We start from the raw sequence: 23,021 nt of genomic DNA, 5'->3' as shown, positions 1-23,021 counted from the left end.
AATATCAATTGCCCTAAAACAGTCTGAGACTACATGATTGATAAACAGCTTTGTAGTCTAAAGGTCTGGGTTCGACCACTGGTATATGTAATTTTCATAAATATCAATCAATTACAACGAAAATTTTCATTGGAAGACCTGCACATACCAAAGTGCATCCTATTGAACTAAGCTCTGTAGATGTATACTTCTTGCTTTGACCCTCAACAATGTCTAATTTCCACAAATCTAAATCAAAATTTCACAATACCACAGGGTATATGTCGAGATGTGTTATAAGAACGTTTAACTTCATTCAACTTTCATTTTATTCAAGAACTTTTGCGCAAGCATGACATGTATGACACTCATCTGGTACAGGAGACAAAATATTCCCCAGTTCTTCGACAAACCTATGGAGTTTACTTCGATCATAAGCTGCATGATGCTATGTAGAAATAAATCCAGCGTGATAGGAAAAATTCCACGCTACTGTTTCGTGACCTGTCACACAGCATTCTGCAAACTGCAGTTTCTTATTATAAAAATCAAAATATATAGTCTTGGATTAACATCCATGGTCGACATCATTCTCGATTCAAATATCACCACATTAATGAAACTTTGATATAATGCTAGAGTCTGACAGAACCACCATGCAGAAAAGACTTTATGAAATCATACTTAAAGTAGAAACATAACTACTGAATCTCAGGAGTTCACAACGCAAAATAACATTGAGATATTACCACCAGAAATGGTTCGAATGGCTCTAAGTACTATGGGACTTAACATCTGAGGTCCTCAGTTCCCTAGGCTTAGAACTACTTAAACCTAACTAACCTAAAGACATCACACACATCCATGCCCAAGGCAGGACTCGAACCTGCGACTGTAGCAGCAGCGCGGATCCGGACTGCTCAGCCACAGCGGCCGGCTATTACCACCAGTATAGCAACTTACGCCGCCCAGAAATACACTGTTGCTAATTGTCATCACAGGCGAAATCCGTCTCACCTGGTACTGTTGTATATGATAACCACATCCTTGAGAAAAATTGTATGTACACGTCGAAAGTCAGTCTCATGCAGTACAGATGTATACACTAAATGCATCCCATACAAACATTGTCTTTACACATCGAAAGTACGTCTCAACGAGAACCTGTGTATATGTGAAGCGCACTATCAAAAGCTGTCTTTTGTATCGCTATTGACTAAACTACACGTTAACGATAATTTGCCGAATGTGTGGCAGTTGCTGTGATGAAATGTGGTTTCAAAACTGATAGTGAACTAAATGTTTTCAATGCTGAAATTTTTGTGTAATCCCCAACAGACAAAAAAAATTGGAACACGGTGAATAATTCTTAACAGCCAGTAACATGATACAATGTGTGTGCTGTAAGTAGTCAGTGTAGGCAGCACAGCTGTGACGTAGGCCCATTGCGATGCGACACTTCTTGTGTAGTGGATCAATTTAGCACATGGACACACCACACACATGCAGCGACGTAATACGTCTAAGCAACAACAGTGCATAGCTGTAATTGTGAATTTTGTAATTTGCTATAGAGGCAAAAACAGTTAGTGGGAAGTGAACATAGATTCGTCGATGAAATGAAATGTGTGGCTAGGACCTCCCGTCGGGTAAACTGGTCGACTGGTGCAAGTCTTTTGAGCCGACGCCACTTCGGCGACTTGCTCGTCGATGGGTGTGATATGATAATGATTAAGACAACACAACAACCAGTCGCTGAGCGGAGAAAATCTGCGACTAAGCCGGGAATCGAATCTGGGCCCCTTAGTACGGTATTGCCTTCATCCACAAAGGCGGGCTCATACATAGATAATGACAGCGAATTATAAGCCAAATATAACTTATTTTCATGGCAGAACTTACTCAATGTTCAGTTCCTCGCATTTTTGGCTTCATCGTTTCGATACTCAATGAAACAGATTATTTGTCACCCACACTCAGATCAAAAATGTCGACGATTTGGAGTTCCATCTTTGAAAACTGAATACAACAAAACTTACTGACCCAGACAAAAATAACCTAGACACAAAATTCACCACCACGGGAGATTTGTTATAACAAAACACTAAAACCATCACACACACACACACACACACACACACACACACACACACACACACACACACACACACAGTCATGCATGCCGATGGGCAGCCTATCCAAAAAGCAGGGTGCAACATTATAAATATTCTATATAAAAATCTGTATTTGTTACCCACTATCACACCGCAAAAAACCTTTAACTTGCATACAAAATCACAACCAAACGAAGTGCCTAGAACAGATCGACCAACATATAACTCTTTTATGTATTTGTAACATGCACACAAACAACGCCCGATCAAAATACGCTGAACAAAACAAAATGCTCAGCACGTGAATTGCCAGGCAGGAAACATTTAAATCCAAAACAAATATTTGGAGAGTGCGATTTTATTCAAAAGTTCCCACTCATTGTCACTCTCATACAACCGTCGCTTAGTGACTGACAACAATACCTAAGTCTCTTGAGATCAGGAAAAGAAAGTGCTAGCACTGACCAAGGCACGTTGTCACACAGTCAGGACAACAGAGCCCTAACCATGTTCAACAACAAAAATCAACCGTTCACTTCAGAAAGCAATAATCAAGATAACTGCTGCTTGTCATATCAACATTCTGCACAAAGGTCACATTAGGAAAGAAGCAGTAGGCAAATAAATATCCTACTGGCTGATATCATAAAGAAATATAAGGAAAAATTATTCAGTATGTGAAGGAAAACCGTGATACTATTACACCAGTCACCAAACCATCAACAACTGAAAGAACAGCCTGCTCTCACATACATGCTCTGTAGTTTAAACATAGTACCACCAAACAAGTGAAACTATAATAAGGAAATAAAAACAGGACAGCGTGTGTGAAATACTACTGAAGATCTGTGAAGAGTCAAACGTCAGACCTCAAGCTGTTTTCATACGATACTGGAAACCTGTACTGAATAGAAATGTGTCTGCATTCATCTTCCAAACCAACACCATTGTGCAGTTCAGTGCATGATGTGTGAGACATCAGATACTGTATCTTAGTTAAAAGACGTAGTCATTTCAAAGGAATTTATAATTTTTGGACACAGTGTATGTTCCAAAATCGTACTGCAAATCAACGTTAGTGATATTGGTCTGTAATTCAAGGGATTACTTCTATTTCCTTTCTTGGATATTGGTGCTACTTCCCAAGCTTTATGTACAGATATTTGAATGAGCGAGCGGTTGTATATGATTACCAATTACGGGGCTGTTGTGTCAGCATACTCCGGAAGAAAATTAAGTGGTATACAATCTGGATTGGAAGCCTTTCGTTTATTGATTTGTGCTGGTTTGGTAGGTAGAGGATATCTACTTCCACGCTATTCATGTTGACAGTTATTTTTGATTCGAATTCTGCAATATCTGCTTTGTCTTCTTTGGTAAAGTAATTTCGGAAAACAGGTTTACTAATCCTGCTTTAGTGGCACTATCAGCAGTAGCTTTACCATTGCCATAACGCATAGACGGTATTAGTTCAGTCTTTCGCGGAATTATTGGCTGGAAAAATTTAAAGTACACAACAAAACAACAAAATCATCTTTATAGCCGCACCGGTTAGCAGTTTATTGATATGAGAGAACCGCCCAATGCGACATATCAAAACCTGCCCTTAAACTTTTTACACAGCAAGAATACACGGGAAGAAGCACAATCCCAAAATTTTCGCCGCTAAGACACACTGCAAGTATTCGTTTAGAAAATGTTGAAATTTGTCGATTTCGTAGCTCTCCAGTTGCCTGGAGAAATCGCACCCATATCGTAGCTACAGCAGACAGCGCACGCGCAACACGGCAGCTGCTTAGCCTGGCTAGGTGGCGCGTAGATAAACAGCTAGTAAGAGGCAACGTCATCGTAATTTGTAAAGTGAATTTCAGTCTCAATTCATATTTCCTCTTATACAATTGTTTACAGTTACTATTTTCTCGAATTAGAAACTCATTCGAAGTCCAGAACAATTAACAGTTGCCTTTGCGGTAGCGCCTAGTGTTAACACTGCAGACAAAACTGAATTGATTTACTTTGTGATTTATTCATATATGCTAGCTAATAGTATCTGCTTTGTGCAGGTTCCAGAGTTTCACGGTAATGTGGAATCCATTTAATGTTTTCAACATTCCAAAAATTAAATTTGAAGAATATGGTATGCAATCGAAATCACCTACTTCTCGTGAAGACACATATAAGTTTTATTATTATTCACTTATGGGCTCAATAGGACCATACGAAATACAAACCATCAATGTCACTTTTGCTGGATGGCCTTCTTAGTGTCAAAACATTTTACATCCCTTCAGAATGAAGTCTGTTTCATTCATCACATCACAGTGCTCCAGTCCGTTTTCTAATTTCCCACTAACAAACTTTCCAAGCAAATAGCTTTCTCATGAATGTTTTCCTGTCTGTAACGTTTGCCTGATTTATACCAGCCACTTTAAGACCTTCCTTAATCGCAGTGATCGATTTAATAGGCTCAGTTTAGTAGTCTCAATTTTGGCCTTACTTATGTTTAGTCAACCTAGTGGGTGCCATTCGGTTAATGAGTCACTAAAATTTAAGTCTTCGGTTTCTCAGGTCACCCTGCATGTATGTGTATTCTTCTACTTCCTTACTACTTCTCAGCGTATAAGTTTCTCCATCAGTTATCTTGGGCCTAATATTTTCCTAATAATCTTTTTTTCTTTCTTTTGAATTTCTTCAGTATTCTTCTTTCTATTTAAAATTTAAGTTTCTGCTCCATAAGGACATCATGTTTGATTAGAATGCTTTAATGTCTAAGTAAAAGTGATCTTTTATTATAAATATTTTATGTTAATCTGAATGCAGTGGCCATTTTTTGACAGTCATCTTCGTTAGCAGCTTTCTCCTGACTATTTTCTTGTATGATTTCCCACGAGTATTTAAACTGAGAGACCGTTTTCATTTTCTGTATTTCGTGTTCAAGAACTTTGGTCTTTTTTGTTGCATGACATGTATTCCGTTCTTTCAAATGATGTTTTCAGTCCTTTCCTTAAGAATTTCAATTTGTTTTTTAGCTGTGGCAATATCCTTAGCTAAAATTGCCAGATCATCTGCAAAGGTGAAGCATTCTACTCTAATATTACTTCTGCCTAGCCTGATTGATTGATCTATATTTTGACTCGATTTTTTCTCGCCATTCCGTAATGGAGAGAAAACATCTTCCTGTCTAACATCAGTCTCTATATCAAATGGCTCAGAAATATCTCCCATGAATTTTACTTCAGGGTTGGAGTCAGTTATTGTTTCCTTTATCAGTGTTAGAGTTTAACTATCTAACCTTTGCTGCTTTAACGTTTGGGAAAGAGATTCACCTTAAACTGGTTGTAGGCCTTTTGAAGATCCAAAAATGTACAAACAATATTGTTACCACAAATCCTTTGTTGCGTAAGAATTAGCTTTACATTAAGAATTTGTTTTGAACAGGATCTGTTTGGTCCAAAGTCTGCTTGGTATTCATAAATTTTAGGTTCTAATTGTTCTTGGGGTCAATCAAGTAAACAATGCGAGAGAATTTCGTATGTGACAGAGAGAAGAGATTCCTCAAAAATTATTAACATTGGTGCTATCCCCTTTTTATGCAATGGATGAATTGGGGCAGTTTTCCAGCTCTCAGGTGCTTTCTCAGTTTACCAAATATGTCCTATTAGTTAAGTGATCTCGTTTAAAGTGTTAGGTCCATCTCATTTTAGTAGTTCTACGATTATACTACCTTCTCTGGATACTTTACTGTTTTTAAGTCTCTTAATATGTGTAATTATTTAGATTTCGTTAGGTTCTTTAGAGTTAGGGTTGGTGTTATTAGTTTGCTGTGGTTGGAATTCATTCGCTGGTTCTTGACAGTCTAATAGTTTTTCAAATTAATTAACAAGTACCTTACAGTTTTCCAGGTTCTGAAGTGCGAAACAGCCATTTTCATTTTCAAAGCAAAGACTTTTAGGTTGGTAACCAGTTAGTTTTATAATGTTTTATAAGTTTCTTGTATTGTTCTTTTGGAAGTCTTTTTCAGTTTCTAAAAGTTGGGAATTTTCGTAATTTCTTTTAGTCTGTCGGATTAATTTAGATGTTCCTTTTCTTACAGTTAGAAAGGTGATGTACTTTTTCTTAGTTTTGTGACCATTACAATTTTTGAATGCCTCATACCTAGACTGCTATTTCATAATACGCTTTCCACCAAGACTGTTTTTGTTTCTTTCGAAGCAGAATTAAATTTTGTGCTTTTGTGATGAACTTTTCCTTTATGTGTGGCCAATTGTTGGATTTTTTTGTCAAGTTCGCTTGTTATAGTTTTGGTTATTTTAGCAGTGTCAAATTTTGAGATAATTTTGTTTCCATTTTGAAGAGTTTTTGAGTTTGAAGTTTTAATTTTATTTGCATTAAATAATCCTCAGAATTTGTATAACTCCCCCTTCCTAAATGGGTCTTTTAAAATTTAATTGTAGCTATGGTATGAAACTGCGACATGGTCAACTTGAAATTCCGCAATAAATGTGTTGGGTAACCGACAAGGCTTTTGATTAAAAGGATTTTTTCTAAAATGTGTTGACATGATTTTAAAGTTAAAATTTTTGTACATTTCAGGAAGTCTTTGGCCATTTTGGTTTGTTTATTCACTCGTAGGAAATCCACCCTACGTTATCATATGTTTTTTTCTCTTTACCTATTTGATCATTAAAATTAACCACTAAAATTTTAACATGGTCTGAGGGAATTTTTGAGATGATGCCTCCTAACATTTCCCAAGCTTCATTAACTTCTTAAGGTTCTCTTAAGGTTATCTTCATTGACCAGCATATGGGCATCAATTAAAGCTTATTCCTTATTTGCCCATTTAAGAGAAATTGTCATTAGTCTATTATTACTGGGTTTTATCTCCAATATTGAATTTAAAATACTTTTGGAGATGTCAAAAGCCACTCCCAGATCTGGTTTATTATTAAACATTCTTTTATCGGTTTTGCTTTTTAAAAAGACAATAAATACAGAAATCCATGGTATTGTTGTTTGTCATTGGTGTTTATTGATGTTCAAACATCTATTTCTTCTGTTCTTTTTGTTTGTGGACTTCACCTGCTTGCAAAAGTGTTTTTATGTTAAGTGTTGCAAAAAACCTTTTTGTTTTGGTTTCAAGTTCGCCAGAGGACATCGATTTCCTCTGTTGAATCACACTGCACTTTAACCTGGCCGCCTCAGAATTCGAAAGACCTGTTGCGCCAATAGTACTGGCTGTGGATTGACCACCTGGGGTAATACTGTGATTATGAAAATGCTTCACAACGATTGTACCTGGAATCAGGTGGGGTTGAGTGTGCTCATTGAGTGAGCTCAGAGTCTTAAGACTGGAAGGGTTAGTTCCAGAATATAAATTTCACCTGCACCGTTGGTGAACAGACACTTACCACTTTGCCGGTTGCTACAAGACCAAAGCATAGTGGTTTTGGTTTTATTTTGCCTTGGTCCGGGTCTGATTATTCTGTATTCACAGCTGTCCATCATATCTAGTGGAAAGCCCACTATCCGCAACCTGTGACCCTTTCAATACCCTACGCAAGGTCGGTTTCTTAGACTTTTAGTTAAAAAGTCTTGAAACCTAGAGCATATGTTTTATTTATTAGCAAATTTCTTGGAAATTCGTTTGAATGATGTGGAAGGGTTTCAGAATCGTTAGAGGGAACAAGAAATATCTCTGAATTGTGATTCGAACAGTAATGGTTTTCAGCGAGAACGAAAAGGCTCTGAATTTTTTAAGCAAAGAGGAAAAAACGCTTACACATAATGAGAGTGCAAAGCCAATCTCATTTCGTAAATTCAGAATATGGATTGAATAAATCGAACAAATATTTAGACGAAGTACAAAAAGATGAATCTCGCAAATGGTGGGAAGTAAAACTATTAGAAAAATTAGAAATACTCGTGATAGTTAATGCACTGTTACCGTAGAAGATCTACAATAGTGCGCGTCCCTGATTTGCAGGAATTTTCGACCTGGCTAAACAGACACAGAAAAGAAGTTACAGAATTACAAAATTTACATAAAGTAAAGTATCGGAAAGATACTACAGATAGATAATACTTCAGAGTAATTCGTAGCTGACTTGCAAACGAAGATTCTTGTTATCCCGTAAAATGCTGCTTATAAAGCAATCAGTCAAGTTTCGTGCAAATCGCACTTCATCATTCGAAGTGAAAGAAAGACAGAGCCACTTCTACAGCGGCTGAGATCTACGAGCCGTGACACATTCGTATTCATCAATGCCGGTCATAAGTATTAGTAGATTAGTTTCCACAGTTCTATATCTGTCTTCAGGAAACCAAACTAAATCAGGACCATAAATTAAAAATAAAAAGGGCTGTTTATTCGCAAAAGCCTAGTAATCGACGTAGCAAAATGTGGGAAGAATCGGAGGGATTGATTTTCAATGTTATATTAGAAACGTCATAGTACCATTTGCAGAAAATGATTAATTTCTATAGATGGACTTTGGGTGTGGACATAAAGACAACTCTGTCTTTAGGAGGACGATGAAAAGACTGCTAGTATTATATTGACTCCACCTGGAACTAATAGTGTGATTCAGCCCCACGATAAAACAATTTTACAACAGTCTAAAGAATTTTTCAGAAAACTGTTGGGAAATATCATTTCCTTGAGCTCTTTGTCTTTTCAGGTATATCAGCAGAACAGTATTGTTAATCCTAAGTCATTTAATCATGTATGCCAGGCACATAGCACCATGTGTTGGACAACGGCCGCAGCCACCTGTTATTTCATTCCAGTTCTGTTTAGATAAAGCCAGTAATTACAGTGAAGTGCCCAAATGCAATAATTCTTCTATTATCAACAGTGCCTGGTCTAAGGAAAATTTTTTGTTTTCGTCTTCCTATACACGCTTCTCCTTTTTTTGACGGCTGTTTCGCTGTTAGCTAACTTTACGTTTTAAAAATTATCATAATAGCTCTGCTACAAGAATTGTTATAAAATATTTAACGTCAACAATTTTTAAGTCCCAATAGATGGAAGTCGGCTGCAACGTAATATCATTCACTGTCTTGCTTTTCTTTTCACTACAAGTCATTTGTGTAACAATTCCATTTGCAGAAGTGTAGATATCGATGTGAACTGCAAGTTATTCAAAAACGTAATGATTTAAGACATTTATGGTATGGTTAGATTGCTTAAAATTCACGTATGTGCACTTTGTTCTTCGCACTACACGCCCTACTGTCACGGTTGCGTCTGTGTATCGGCCGACTCGGACACTAGGTAGGAAAGGCTGTACAAACCGCAGTTATAAGCGGATCTTCTTGCGGTTAAAAAGAGTAACTTTACCAATCAGACAAAAAAAAACTTTCAGTGCGCCTCCAGTCACAATTTTGACAGTGCGTTTCTTTCGGTGTGTTCCTCCTGTGTGAAAAAGTTCAGGGTAGGACTCCTTTGTGAATTCTTTTGTCCACTGGGCGTTTGTGAAAGAGAACAACCTTTCGACTTTGGCATTATAGCCTGTAACTGCAAAGTGATATTCTGCGAATTTCAGTAGCATGTGCGCCACAGTTTCTTAGCAAAGATGCAGCGTAAACTTCTTTTTCGCATTTGCTTATCTACATGGGGAGGTGTGACCCATGATGATAAGGGGCACATTAGCATCAGCTGATCGGCACATTCTAATCTGATTTCCTCATTCTGCACATAGCGTGGTTGGCACATTGTGTATTAGGTTCGTTTAGCCTATGAAGAAAAGTACAGCTCTATCTAAAAACATTTTGATATACCTTCTGATTCCTCTGTATGTGCTTAATCTTTGGCTTGGCCTGGGTGTTAGTACTGAGTGCGCTACTTCAGCGCTGAAAAGCCTGAAAAAAAGCTTGAAAGGCCGGAATTGTAAATGTTTGTGCGATATGTGAGCGTAAAAGCTGGACATCTCTGGCTAAAGCCGGACACTTGACTACCCCATATTCGAGTATTCATACAACAGATGGGTGCTGTCGCTAAGGCCTGCTCAATAGGCGACTTGCGCCGCACAGGGTGTTAGGAGTACAGTGCAGATATTTCTGTTGTTGACAGAGGACAACGTACTGAACAGCATTGCAACAATAATTAATTCATTTGCAGACTATTAATAGCTATTATGAATAGTATGCTTTTAGGATGCTTAGTACTTATACATACACATGGCACAAGTAAGCCGTTAATGTTTATTAGTATCGCATGTGGTCATAGCTGAGCCAGCTGAGTCAGTGGACCTGATCTGTGACAAAAAATAAACTGTGAATGAAATTTTAGCCTAGACCTGACCCACAGCAAATACTGCATTGTAGCTGCGTTTATTCTTCAAATAATACTTCGATTTCTGTTCAACTGTTCGATCATTTGAAGTCTTGATACGGCGCGTTGGAAAATGAATTTTAACGTCGGTAAATACACTTTTCCTTTATGACGAAACAATGTGAATGCCGTTGTATCACGTAAATACGAAATGATTTGCTTTACAATGTAAATTCATCAAACCGCAAATAACTCTGAAAATTATTTGGAGTTAGTTGAGTGCACATTTAAATGTGTCTTTCAAAACAACAACTGAATTATCATCAGCAACGTCCACATTATTCCTATAACTTTGGCTACGCAAAAATTGTATCTCTTCAGCTCTTCGTCTTTAACTACGACCCACTAGTATTCTTCTTCGAGGCATAGACTAACAAAAATATACTTTCTGTATAATAAGCGAAATAAAATAATAAGCAAAATGAAGAAACTGAAAACTAGGAACATTTCTGATTTTGTGGTGACGGCGGTAAACGAACGCAGTGGCTTCGCTAACTCGTTTCGTTTCCACTGCTGATAACACCAACGACGTAGCAGTTGTGAGGCTGTAGCTGCCTGGTATCCATGTGTTACCGCAAATGAACTATCTGCAACATTTAAACGTGAACGTCCTTAAAATGCAATTTCACGAACGTTGTTACTTTCGTGCGTCACTTTCACCACAGCATCCGATCGGTACGCTTGGTAGAAGCTTGTAGCAATGTAGCAGACAGAGGAATACTTTTCTCATGTGAATATGTCTACCTCCTTTTACTTCTCTTAATGGCTATGTAAAGACATGATTATTTTGTGCAGATCTATGACAAAGTTCCTTTAGTGTTATATAAATTTATTAGCCTCCTTGTCTAGTTGATTTTAAAACTCAGTACTTCAATTTTCGACGTTTATTTATTACTTTTACGATCGTTCAATAAAACAGTTGCATTATCATTATGAATGTTCACATTCCTATTATTTTGCCTACGAAATAGCTGTATCTGTCTAGCTCTGCTCTTTCACTCTCATCCATTGGCGTAATCCTTCTAGGCACAGTCTAAAACAGGTGTAGTTTCTGTAAAATAAGAAAAGTCATCAACTTTGTTTACATTAACGAAGAGAAAAGTTTGCGATTACGTTAAATGGAGTCTGAACTGTGGACTGGATACTTAACTCGAATTATCCTGTAGTGTGTAGTAAGTGCGAGTGATCTGCTTACTCTGTGTTATTATTAGGAAATTTATACGAATTGATTGTGCAATGCAACTCCCAATGCCAATAAAGAAATACAGTCACTGCAAAATACTATAAGTAGACTGTTTAGAATTTTATGGTGGTAACGCTACGTAGAGCTCTGTATGAAAATCACTGACTGTGCTGCGTGCAGTCTGTAGCTGGTTTGCATTGTTGTAATACTCGCCATTGTAGTGTTGGACAGCTGGATGTTAACAGCGCGTAGCGTTGCGCAGTTGGAGGTGTGCCGCCAGCAGTGGTCGATGTGAGGAGAGAGATGGCAGAGTTCTGAGAGAGGATGATCTGGACGTGTGTCAATCAGAAAGAGTAAATTGTAAAAAAAATTGATATATATATATATATATATATATATATATATATATATATATATATATATATATATATATATATATATATAATGAGTTTTAAACACTATTAAGGTAAATACGTTGTTATTCTCCATCAAAACCTTTCATTTCTTAACTACGTCTATCATTAGTTAGTGCCTTCTCTATTTAGAATCTTTTATTTAGCTGGCAGTATTGGCGCTCGCTGTATTGCAGTAGGTTGAGTAATGAAGATTTTTGTGAGGTAAGTGATTCATGAAACGTATAGGGTACTGTTAGTCAGGACCATTCTTTTGTAGGGGTTATTGAAAGTCATATTGCGCTACGCTAAAAAAAAAAAATATTTTGTGTCAGTTTAGTGTTGATCAGAATAAGTAAAAAGAGAAATGTCTGAGTACGTTCAGTTTTGCTCAGATGTTTGAAAATCAAATTACGTAAGAGGTTTACCAGCACTGTCAATCTTAACTTTTCTAAGGGGATGTTTCAATACATTCAGCCCCTCTGGCCCTGCTCTAAACTGATTACTTTGGTCCCTGTGCACACAAAAAATAAATTTAACAGTCTTAGCTCTAGAGCAGCAACGTTTGAACGCGATATATCCTGGTGTCTCATAAAAAAAATATAAATGCTAGCTACAGGCTCAGCAGTGTGCAAAGCTGGTCATAATAGTAGAAATGCATATGAAATTCTTTTCACTGATAAATGAGAACATTTAAGAAATTCCAACTTCTTTAAAAAGTATATGACCTGGACGGAGAGGCGGTACTGAATATGGTGAATTACTAACACTTGAGTTTTTTTTTGTTTGCAAAATTAAATTGCAAATTAAGTTTGGTTTTTCAAAACCATCTGGCAATTGAAGTTACATTACTTGCAATTGATTCACAAACAGTGAGATTTAAACAGCAAGTATTATCTAACAGCATTAAACCAGTATAAACGTAAAGGATCAGATTTCATATAGCTCTGGTAACAAACATTACAAAGTGAAATATCTAACTAGCCTTATCAGAACAGTTTACGTACATTCTGGCGTTACTCAATAGTTGCAAATTATCAGCACACTCATCTATACTAACGCGCAGGCAAAAACAAAAATCGTAATTATTTAACATCTTTACCTTACTTGTATGAAGACTTCTGCTTCTATATTCAACAATATTGACATACCTAAATTAATCAAACATTTGGTGGCTTGACATAGCACACCACAAACACTGCCTACTCCATCGCCTTTCCCTCACAGACAGATACCTACAACTGTGCGCCAAGCCCTCTCTTGCCTGCGATATAAAGCCTATGAAAGACATACATGGTTTATAAAATCATATTCGGGTGCCACATACAAATGTGCCCGAGTATATTCTTCTCAGTCAGAAGTAATAGTTATTAAAAACGAAGAAAACAAAAATTATCAACTTGCTTCAAATTTTCTGGTGACGACGACAAAGTTACTTCTGCAGAAAAGTAAACGGAATAATGACGGCGATATACAACGTTAGCTACTCATTTAGTTTCACTGCTCACGTCATCATCGACCTTGCAGTTGTCGCCGGCCACTGTGACCGAGCGAATCTAGGCGCTTCAGTCCGCAACCGCACTGCTGCTATGGGTGCAGGTTCGAATCCTGCCTCCGGCATGAATGTGTGTGATATCCTTAGGTTAGTTAGGTTTAAGTAGTTCTATGTCTAGAGGACTTATGACCTCAGATGTTAAGTCCCTTAGCACTCAGAGCCATTTGAACCATTTCTTTGCAGTTATCGCAATCTAGCTGCCCGGTATGCGTGTGTTACTACAAATAAACCTTGTAAACAAGAATGCGATTCCACGGAACGACGTTAATTCCATGTGTCATTTCTACCATATCAGCTGATAAGCATGTGGGGCAGAATTTCGTAGCACTTCAATTTTCGATGTTACGTATTGGGTATTTTAATGCGTGATAGAGAAGGTATCATCAGTGTTCTGAATACTAAAGTAGGGCTATTTCCTTCCTTTTACCACTCTTAACAGCTTCATATAGGCGTTATTTTTGTTTCTTTGTGCACATGAACGGACCAGTACCTTTCGGATTACATACGTTTCATTGGCCTCTATGTGTAATTAATGTTAAAAGTCGGTACTTAAGTTTACGTGTTCACGTATTAATATCATGATTTTACTCTGGGAATCAGGTCAGGTACTGAAGTGTGGATGCGTGGACGTAAAGTGGTTTGTCTGTACTGACAAGAGTATTGTATTTACCCGTAAGACGCTGTATAGTCACAGCCTTGAGAATCAGCACTCTACGGCTATTCATTCAGACGGGCCGCATAGGCAACTGTAGTGGTGCAGGTTCTAATAATACCACCACTTGCAAAGCAGATTAGAAATCAGATAAATAATGTTCCTCACGCAGCATATGTTCGCTTTATCGGGCAACAACAAAGTTATTGACTGTGGATGGTATTGTCAGAATGGAAATAATGAAATTACTGTAAAAAAAGTCATTAATTTTGGCACTTCTCTTGAATGGATTCCCACGTAGATTTCGTCGAAGTTGTTATGGCTCATCTTCTTGATTCTAGGGTGATTCCACTTTGACTTCTAGAAGGTTCAGATCTGTACTTTAGCAGTATTTGAAGACCTAACAAATGCGTTTTTCAGGAAATTCTTAATGATCAAACAATCTCAGATCAGAACAATGGTATGGCAGAAATAATTTTTGACTTGGTGTTCACGATCCACATTTTTATTAAGCTTCTTGTAAATTCCCATATATCTCTTCTTAATTGTCACATCATCAAGAAAACAGTTGTGTATCAATCTTCAGATATTTAATTTCCAGTTTAACCAAACACAAGACTTGACTGTTCTTTTACAAAGCGAAATAACAACTTCACTTCTGCAAAGTGAAACAAAGGCTGGTCTGTCCGCATTCACGTCAAAACGGTTACAAGTAAGTCAAAGATTATGATAGTCTCACAGAAATGAATACACACAAGAATCATATCACTGCAATATATCGATACATCGGAGTACCTATACATTAATAAAACCAAATGTGAATATTGTCACAAAAATATGTCTTATACTTCTCAGAAAAGTAGCTCGATATTACTGGTATCGAGAACTGGGGTTGTAGTGCCGTAATGGTCACGTAAATAAAGAACCATTACAAGGTGTCGCACAGCGTGTGCGTTGTCGGCGGAGAGCCGGTTAAATTCACTGTAGCGTCGATCGCAGATGACACCATTCACCGCACTACAATACCAGTAAAGATGTTCTCTCTTTATGATAATGACAATTTTGTGAAACATGCTCTTAGCTTTATACAGCACAAGAAAATTCCTCGGCCTAAATTTCTATCGTTTTACATGCTTGCTACCCATGTTCCAAACACTACGTCGGTGTGTGATATTTGTTTCCGAAGCGGAGCGAAAAGGATCGACTTACTTAATCTCCAACTTTTGATTGCGCTTCTGTTCCCCTTCTTCGTCGGTACTTTGCGATCCCATTTCCTTCTCCTCATCATCTACGTCATTAACAGCAAATTACCGACCGTGTCCGTGAAGATTTTCCTGTCCGCACGCTGCTTTCAACAGGAACGTGGCTGTGCCTACTAGAGTGACCAGATCAGTTCCTGCCACGGTTGTGTCCACATATCGTTCCCTAGAGGTTAATAAAATCTTTACGGTTTTCTTGCCACAAAAGGTCGAAGTGTGAGTGAGCCGTTTCCGAAATTCTGCTCTCTCTTCCCATCTTCTGGCGAAGAAACAATATAACGTTGTCACAGGCGATGTTGGGAGAAGTACAGTGGTGGGGCATACCGGACGAAATGGCTGCTTAATGATAAATACAGATGGTTGTAAAGACTGCGGGTTGCACTGTTGTGTTTGACCACGAACAGCATCTGTACAATGCCCTCAATACGTTGAACGTTTCAGTCGTGACCAAACTAGTGTACTGTGTAGTTTTGGATGCATTCTGTTGGAGATAATTAGATTTGAACGTAGGCAAGTTGTTGGTGGGCATATGGTGGTTGCTTCTCTAATAAAGGTAGCCAAAGTGTTGTTTACCCTGTCATCACATGGCCTCACCATTCATGAACAGAACATCGTACCGTGGGATGAACCTGCTCACCCAAACCAGTCACATTATTCTTGGCAGTAGTGCAGCCTTGCAGAGTAATCATGGGGCCCACGGAATGCTTCGATATGACCGACCAAATCATTACCGACTCCTAGCCATATTTCATTCCTCGAACGTAAGCTCGGGCAGAAAAAAGCAAAATGGAGGCAGCTCAGTAAGCAGCGAATTGCAGGGTAAGCTTGAATTCCATAACCACTCATCAGTGATTCAAAACCCGTAACAGGGAAACGTAGTGCCGATGCCATAAAACGTGAACTATCGAGCAATGGAAGAAAGTCATTTGGCCGGATTCAGTCTTGTTTCGCACTTTTTCCAACTTCTGGCTCACACAGCTCACAACGTTCATGACTCGTTTTATGGGCACGAGGATGAATTGTCGTATGTCCCGTGGCCACCACAGTCAACAGATCTCAGTATTATTGAACCTCTGGAGAAAAGAACGTTTTGACTTTCTGATCATGTCTCTCCGCTTTCCCTGTATGCGGCATGTATCTCGATACGGTACCTCTTGAAAGAGTCCGTGGTTGCTGCCTACATCCATCATCGTTACCTGAACTTGTCACATTTTTGCATCATTTTTGCGGAAATAGTGGTGTAAGCTTCCCTTGAAAACCACATAGGACCTGCATTTATCCGTTTCGAGACGACTGAAGTGTTCTGAATGCCAAAAGGTTCCCTACAATGCATTAGGCAGAGTAATGTGCTGTGTTTTGTGTTTTAATATTTTTGCACAGCCCCTGTATATAAGCGGAAACAGGATTACAGCTTGAAAAGCACATCAAGAGTAGTGACTGGCGTATTGTGACTAGCCAGTTGCTCGGCCACCATTGACAAGACTTTTTCAGTTGGTGAGAGGATAAGGCACGACCGCATGTTGCAGGTACTGTACGGGCCTTTCCGGATACAGAAAATGTTCGACTGTTGCTCTGGCCAGCACATTCTCCAGATCTCTCAGTAATGCGATTGTTTCAGTATATGTATTACTGTATGCTGCCCAGTTTTCCGTTTGCGCTGAGTTCTCGAGTATCTCTTTCTCCCTCTCATCGTAGCACCCAGGTTCGTCGTTGAGTACACCATCGGAGGCGCTCCTGTCTGTGATGCAGCGACAAGGATAACCGCAGCCATGGTCTCTGAGCTGATAGCCCACGGTGGTGCAAACCTCGTCGGACTGTTTGTGCACATGGTTGTTGTCTTGCAAACGTCCCCATCTGTTGACTCAGGGATCGAGATGTGGCTGCACGATCAGTTACAGCCATGCGGATAAGATGCCTTTCATTTCGACTGCTAGTGATACGAGGCCGTTGGGATCCAGCACGGCGTTCCGTATTACCCTCCTGAACCCACCGATTACATATTGCGCTAACTGTCATTGGATCTGAACCAACGCTAGCAGCAATGTCGTGATACGATAAACTGCAATCGCGATAGGCTACAATCCGACCTTTATCAAAGTCGGAAACCTGATGGTACGCATTTCTCCTCCTTACAAGAGGCATCACAACAACGTTTCCCCAGGCAGCTCCGGTCAGCTGCTGTTTGTGTATGAGAAATCGGTTGGAAACTTTCCTCATGTCAGCACGTTGCAGGTGTCGCCACCAGCGCCAACCTTGTGTGAATGCTCTCAAAAGCTTATAAATTGCATATCACTGCATCTTCTTTCTGTCGGTTATTTCTCGTCTGTAGCACGTCATCTTCGTGGTGTAGCAATTTTAATGGCCAATAGTGTATAAAGGTGGATGGTGCACAGCCTGTTAACTCATTATTCCTCAGCTAATGGAAGAACACAGAGAATATATACCTGTATACATACACTGTTTTTAGTGACAATGTAAAGCATTCTAGAGAGACAGCAGAGTAAAGCCATTTCAAGCGTTCGTGAGCACGGGCCTTCCACAATATCTAGTTAGAAATATGTGCGAGGAAATGAATAATACAGTTATAGACGATCCCTAACAAGGTGAGATAATCCGTGGCGTTAACGAAGGGTCCCACTGTCATTCACTCCATTTATTATTTATACTGACGTCGCTAAGGAACAGCAGAAGAAAATTACTACACATTTTGAAACCACTCTAAACACAATACTCCATGCTGATGACCAAGCGATTTTAGCAGACTCAGAAGACGATCACCAATGTAGGCTGCACATACGTATGAAAGTAAGACTGACATACTACTTGAACATCTTTACAACAAAGGCCATAGCAGTTACATTCAAAGAAAATGTCCCAGTCGGGACCAGTACAGGTAAAAACAAACAATAAGGCAGGTCAACAACTTCTGATGTCTGACGATAAGTTACGATCTTACATAAACATCACAGCATGACATTACTTCAAAGCTACAAAAGTTTCAGATTTTGTGTGGAACTTGGCAGTGGTTCAAATGGCTCTGAGCACTATGGGACTTAACTGCTGTGGTCATCAGTCCCCTAGAACTTAGAACTACTTAAACCTAACTAACCTAAGGACATCACACACATCCATGCCCGAGGCAGGATTCGAACCGGCGACCGCAGCAGTCGCGCGGTTCCGGACTGAGCGCCTTAACCGCTAGACCACCGCGGCAGGCACTTGGCAGTGCAATCATGCTTTGTAGAAGTGATTGCTGGATGGACATTAACACAAGAGGCCAGGAAGATTGACAGTGGAGAAGTGAGATACCTTTGAGGTCTGGATAGGAGGTGAAACGAAGACTTAGAATAGGATTGAAAGCATTTAAGCACAATGAAGAAGTAATAAACTACAGAAGGAAATGGAAGGAACATGTGTGAGTAGTGTATGCGACAATAATACTAAAGATGTTGCTTCAGTACAAGCGGAAACACGGAAAAAGGAAACTTGGACGAACGTAGAATAGATGGCTGGCCAGACCAGCAGTTTTGAGAGCGGAATGTACCAACAACGCTTCAGTCCTTGAGGATGGCAGTGTTTCGCATCTGTCCTGTCATGTACACACACTTGGTAATTGTCGAAAATGACATACAAGTATAGAGTGCTAAGCGTACTGAGGGACTGTTGATGTTCTTAAAAATATCGGGAATCTGAATGACGATATTGAAGAAATCTCACTATTGGGGCTCGATATACCGAAAAACGTATCGATATATACTCAGAGAAAGTATCGACTTTGCGGCCTATAAAAATATCGGCTGTACATTGAAAATGTACTGCAGTTTTTAGAACTGTATATGTAAGTATTGATTTATTATTAGATATTATGTACATCAACAAGCCAGCAACCTTCCTATCTCGCTTAGAGCAAGAACTGAAAACAAAACGACGCACGTTCACGTTTACTAACAATTTTAATAACTGCATGTAAGTGGCACAATAAATGGTGTCCGATGGGTCCGTCGTTGGGATGCGACACGCATCGAATTTGTCCGGAACACTTCATGTCGACTTTCTTGTTTTATCATTTCTGCCAACGCCAGCGACCTAGCAGTTGTAGTGTCAAAATTGCGTAGTGAACTTAAACGTTGCAGTGTCTGTTGGTAGCGCCGAGTGCTGATTACGTCACAATTTCCCCTCACACGTCTCCGCCCATCGCTAAGACAAGTCTTATCATTTTCGGCAACTGTTTTTGAAGAATGCCGATATGAACAAATAGCTCAACAGTTGTGTTAAAATTGTTTTTAATGCAACTGGTGTGCTACTTATATGTGCCATCTACAGGGTGTTACAAAAAGATACGGCCAGACATTCACGAAACATTCCTCACACACAAATGAAGAAAAGATGTTATGTGGGCATGTGTACGGAAACGCTTACTTTCCATGTTAGAGCTCATTTTATTACTTCTCTTCAAATCACATTAATCATGGAATGGAAGCACACAGCAACAGAACGTACCAGCGTGACTTCAAACACTTTGTTACAGGAAATGTTCAAAATGTCCTCCGTTAGCGAGGATACAAGCATCCACCCTCCGTCGCAAGGCATCACTGATGCAGCCCTCGAGAATGGCGTATAGTACCACAGCCGTCCACAATACGAGCACAAAGAGTCTCTACATTTGGTACCGGGGTTGCGTAGACAAGAGCTTTCAAATGCCCCATAAATGAAAGTCAAGAGGGTTGAGGTCAGGAGAGCATGGAGGCCATGGAATTGGTCCGCCTCTACCAATCCATCGGTCACCGAATCTGTTGTCGAGAAGCGTACGAACACTTCGACTGAAATGTGCAGGAGCTCAATCCTGCATGAACCACATGTGGTGTCGTACTTGTAAAGGCACATGCTCTAGCAGCACAGGTAGAGTATCCCGTATGAAATCATGATAACGTGCTCCATTGAGCGTAGGTGGAAGAACATGGGGCCCAGTCAAGACATCACCAACAATGCGTGCCCAAAGGTTCACAGAAAATCTGTGTTGATGACGTGATTGCCCGATTGCGTGCAGTCCACACATGTTGATAGTGAAAATTTACAATTTCATCACGTTGGAGTGAAGCCTCATCCGTAAAGAGAACATTTGCACTGAAATGAGGATTGACACATTGTTGGATGAATCGTTCGTAGAAGCGTACCCGTGGAGGCCAATCAGCTGCTGATAGTGCCTGCACACGCTGTACGTGGTACGGAAACAACTGGTTCTCCCGTAGCACTCTCCATACAGTGTCGTGGTCAACGTTACCTTGTACAGCAGCAACTTCTCTGATGCTGACATTGGGGTTATCGTGAACTGCACGAAAATTTGTCTCGTCCATTGCAGGTGTCCTCGTCGTTCTAGGTCTTCCCCAGTCACTAGTCATAGGCTGGAATGTTCCGTGCTCCCTTAGACGCCGATCAATTACTTCGAACGTCTTCCTGTCGGGACACCTTCGTTCTGGAAATCTGTCTCGATACAAACGTACCGCGCCACGGCTAATGCCCTTTGCTAATCCATACATCAAATGTGCATCTGCCAACTCCGCATTTGTAAACATTGCACTGGCTGCAAAACCACGTTCGTGATGAACACTAACCTGTTGATGCTATGTACTGATGTGCTTGATGCTTGTACTGTAGAGCAATGAGTCGCATGTCAACACAAGCACCGAAGTCAACATTACCTTCCTTCAACTGGGCCAACTGGCGGTGAATCGAGGAAGTACAGTACATATTGACGAAACTAAAATGAGCTTTAACATAGAAATTAACCGTTTCCGGACACATGTCCACATAACAACTTTTCTTTATTTGTGTGTGGGGAATGTTTCCTGAAAGTTTGGTCTTACCTTTTTGTAACACCCTGTATACTTCCTTCACACAGTCAAAGAGTAAGACTGGACGTCATGTAAGCTCAAAAAGTAGCAACACTCCTTGAGTCACTGAAAGTAAAATTAGGTTCTACTAAAATTAAAAAATATATTTAACGAAAAACTGCTAAAAATATAAAATAAAAATAGATGCACTCGATGCTGTCATTTCGATATCGATATAACAGGGTAAGATATCGCAGATACAAATGTCGATATTTTCTGCAATAAATTGTGTTATATAGGTATCTTACCAACAACTCTAGTACGTAATGTACTTCGATTGATCGAGCTGTACAAGATATAAATCTAATTCAGAAAGTGCCTGTCACATTAATTGGCTTACTGCAAAACTTGCCTTCAAATTCTATAGTTCGGGGATAGCTATGTTAGTAATGCTAAGTTTCGAGAACAAAACCCGAAATCGGAGACGGTTACTTCAATACTTACAATTGGAAATGTTAATGGCAAAATTAAAAAGAAACAACGATGGCTTCCGTTCATTTCGGAAATGAAAATCTTATTAAAACTGTAAATAATTAACAGCTGAAATTTCATGGAACTAGAGAGAGCATCACTTTCTTTCCCTAGCCACATCTGACCTCTAATAAGCAGTGCGTGTTAATAACAGTAGATTATAGTAGAGGGGGGTGTAGGCAGAGAAAGGTGGCAGATCCTTGTAAACTTGTGCAACAGTCGCAAGCAGGGCAAAATGCCTGCACGTCGCTACGCTCTGTTCTTGTAAGCTGAACATGGAAGCCAACAATGCGCTACATAATCCTCAGTGTGCGCTACATCACTGAATCTTCGTCTTCGCGTACAGTCGCTTGCGGTTATGAAAGTTCATGCTGTTGCTTCGTTGCTGGCGCATGACGATGGGGCACGGTGGAGATACAACCAATTCACTAATACGCAACACATACGACCTGCAACAACCTTTTCCATCTCGCTGTGGTCTGCTTGGATACGCGCAGTCGAACGACACTTCCATATGGGCACGACAGCGAAACCCTCTGACCAGTGAGATTCAGTGCGAAAATTACAGGGGTTAAACCGTCTGGCGTACTGATTAGCAAACAAACTTAAGACGTGAGACGCTTTACCTTACGTCAGAGTTCGATTCGCGTTGGAATAAAAACAATATACCTACTGCGTATGTAAGGTCTGTTTGTAGTGGTCCTACGACAACAAATGCTTGCGCAATGCAGTCGATGACCACTTAAAAAAAAAAAAAAGTGGCTCTGAGCACTATGGGACTTAACTTCTATGGTCATCAGTCCCCTACAACTTAGAACTACTTAAACCTAACTAGCCTAAGGACATCACAAACATCCATGCCCTAGGCAGGATTCGAACCTGCGATCGTAGCGGTCTCGCGGTTCCAGACTGTAGCGCCTTTAACCGCTTGGCCACCCCGGCCGACCCACTAGCAAAGAGTACGTTTGTTTACATGAGGTTTCAACGTAGATGGAGAAAAAAAGTGTGTGAAATCTTATGGGACTTAACTGCTAAGGTCATCAGTCCCTAAGCTTTCACACTACTTAACCTAAATTATCGTAAGGACAAACATACACATCCATGCTCGAGGGAGAACTCGAACCTCCGCCGGGACCAGCCGCACAGTCCGTAGATGAACAGAATAAGCACAAAGAAGCAGAACTATTCCC

The sequence above is a fragment of the Schistocerca gregaria genome, chromosome 7 (assembly GCF_023897955.1).
Source record: "Schistocerca gregaria isolate iqSchGreg1 chromosome 7, iqSchGreg1.2, whole genome shotgun sequence".
Lineage (NCBI taxonomy): Eukaryota > Metazoa > Arthropoda > Insecta > Orthoptera > Acrididae > Schistocerca > Schistocerca gregaria.
This window is presented reverse-complemented; position numbering follows the sequence as displayed.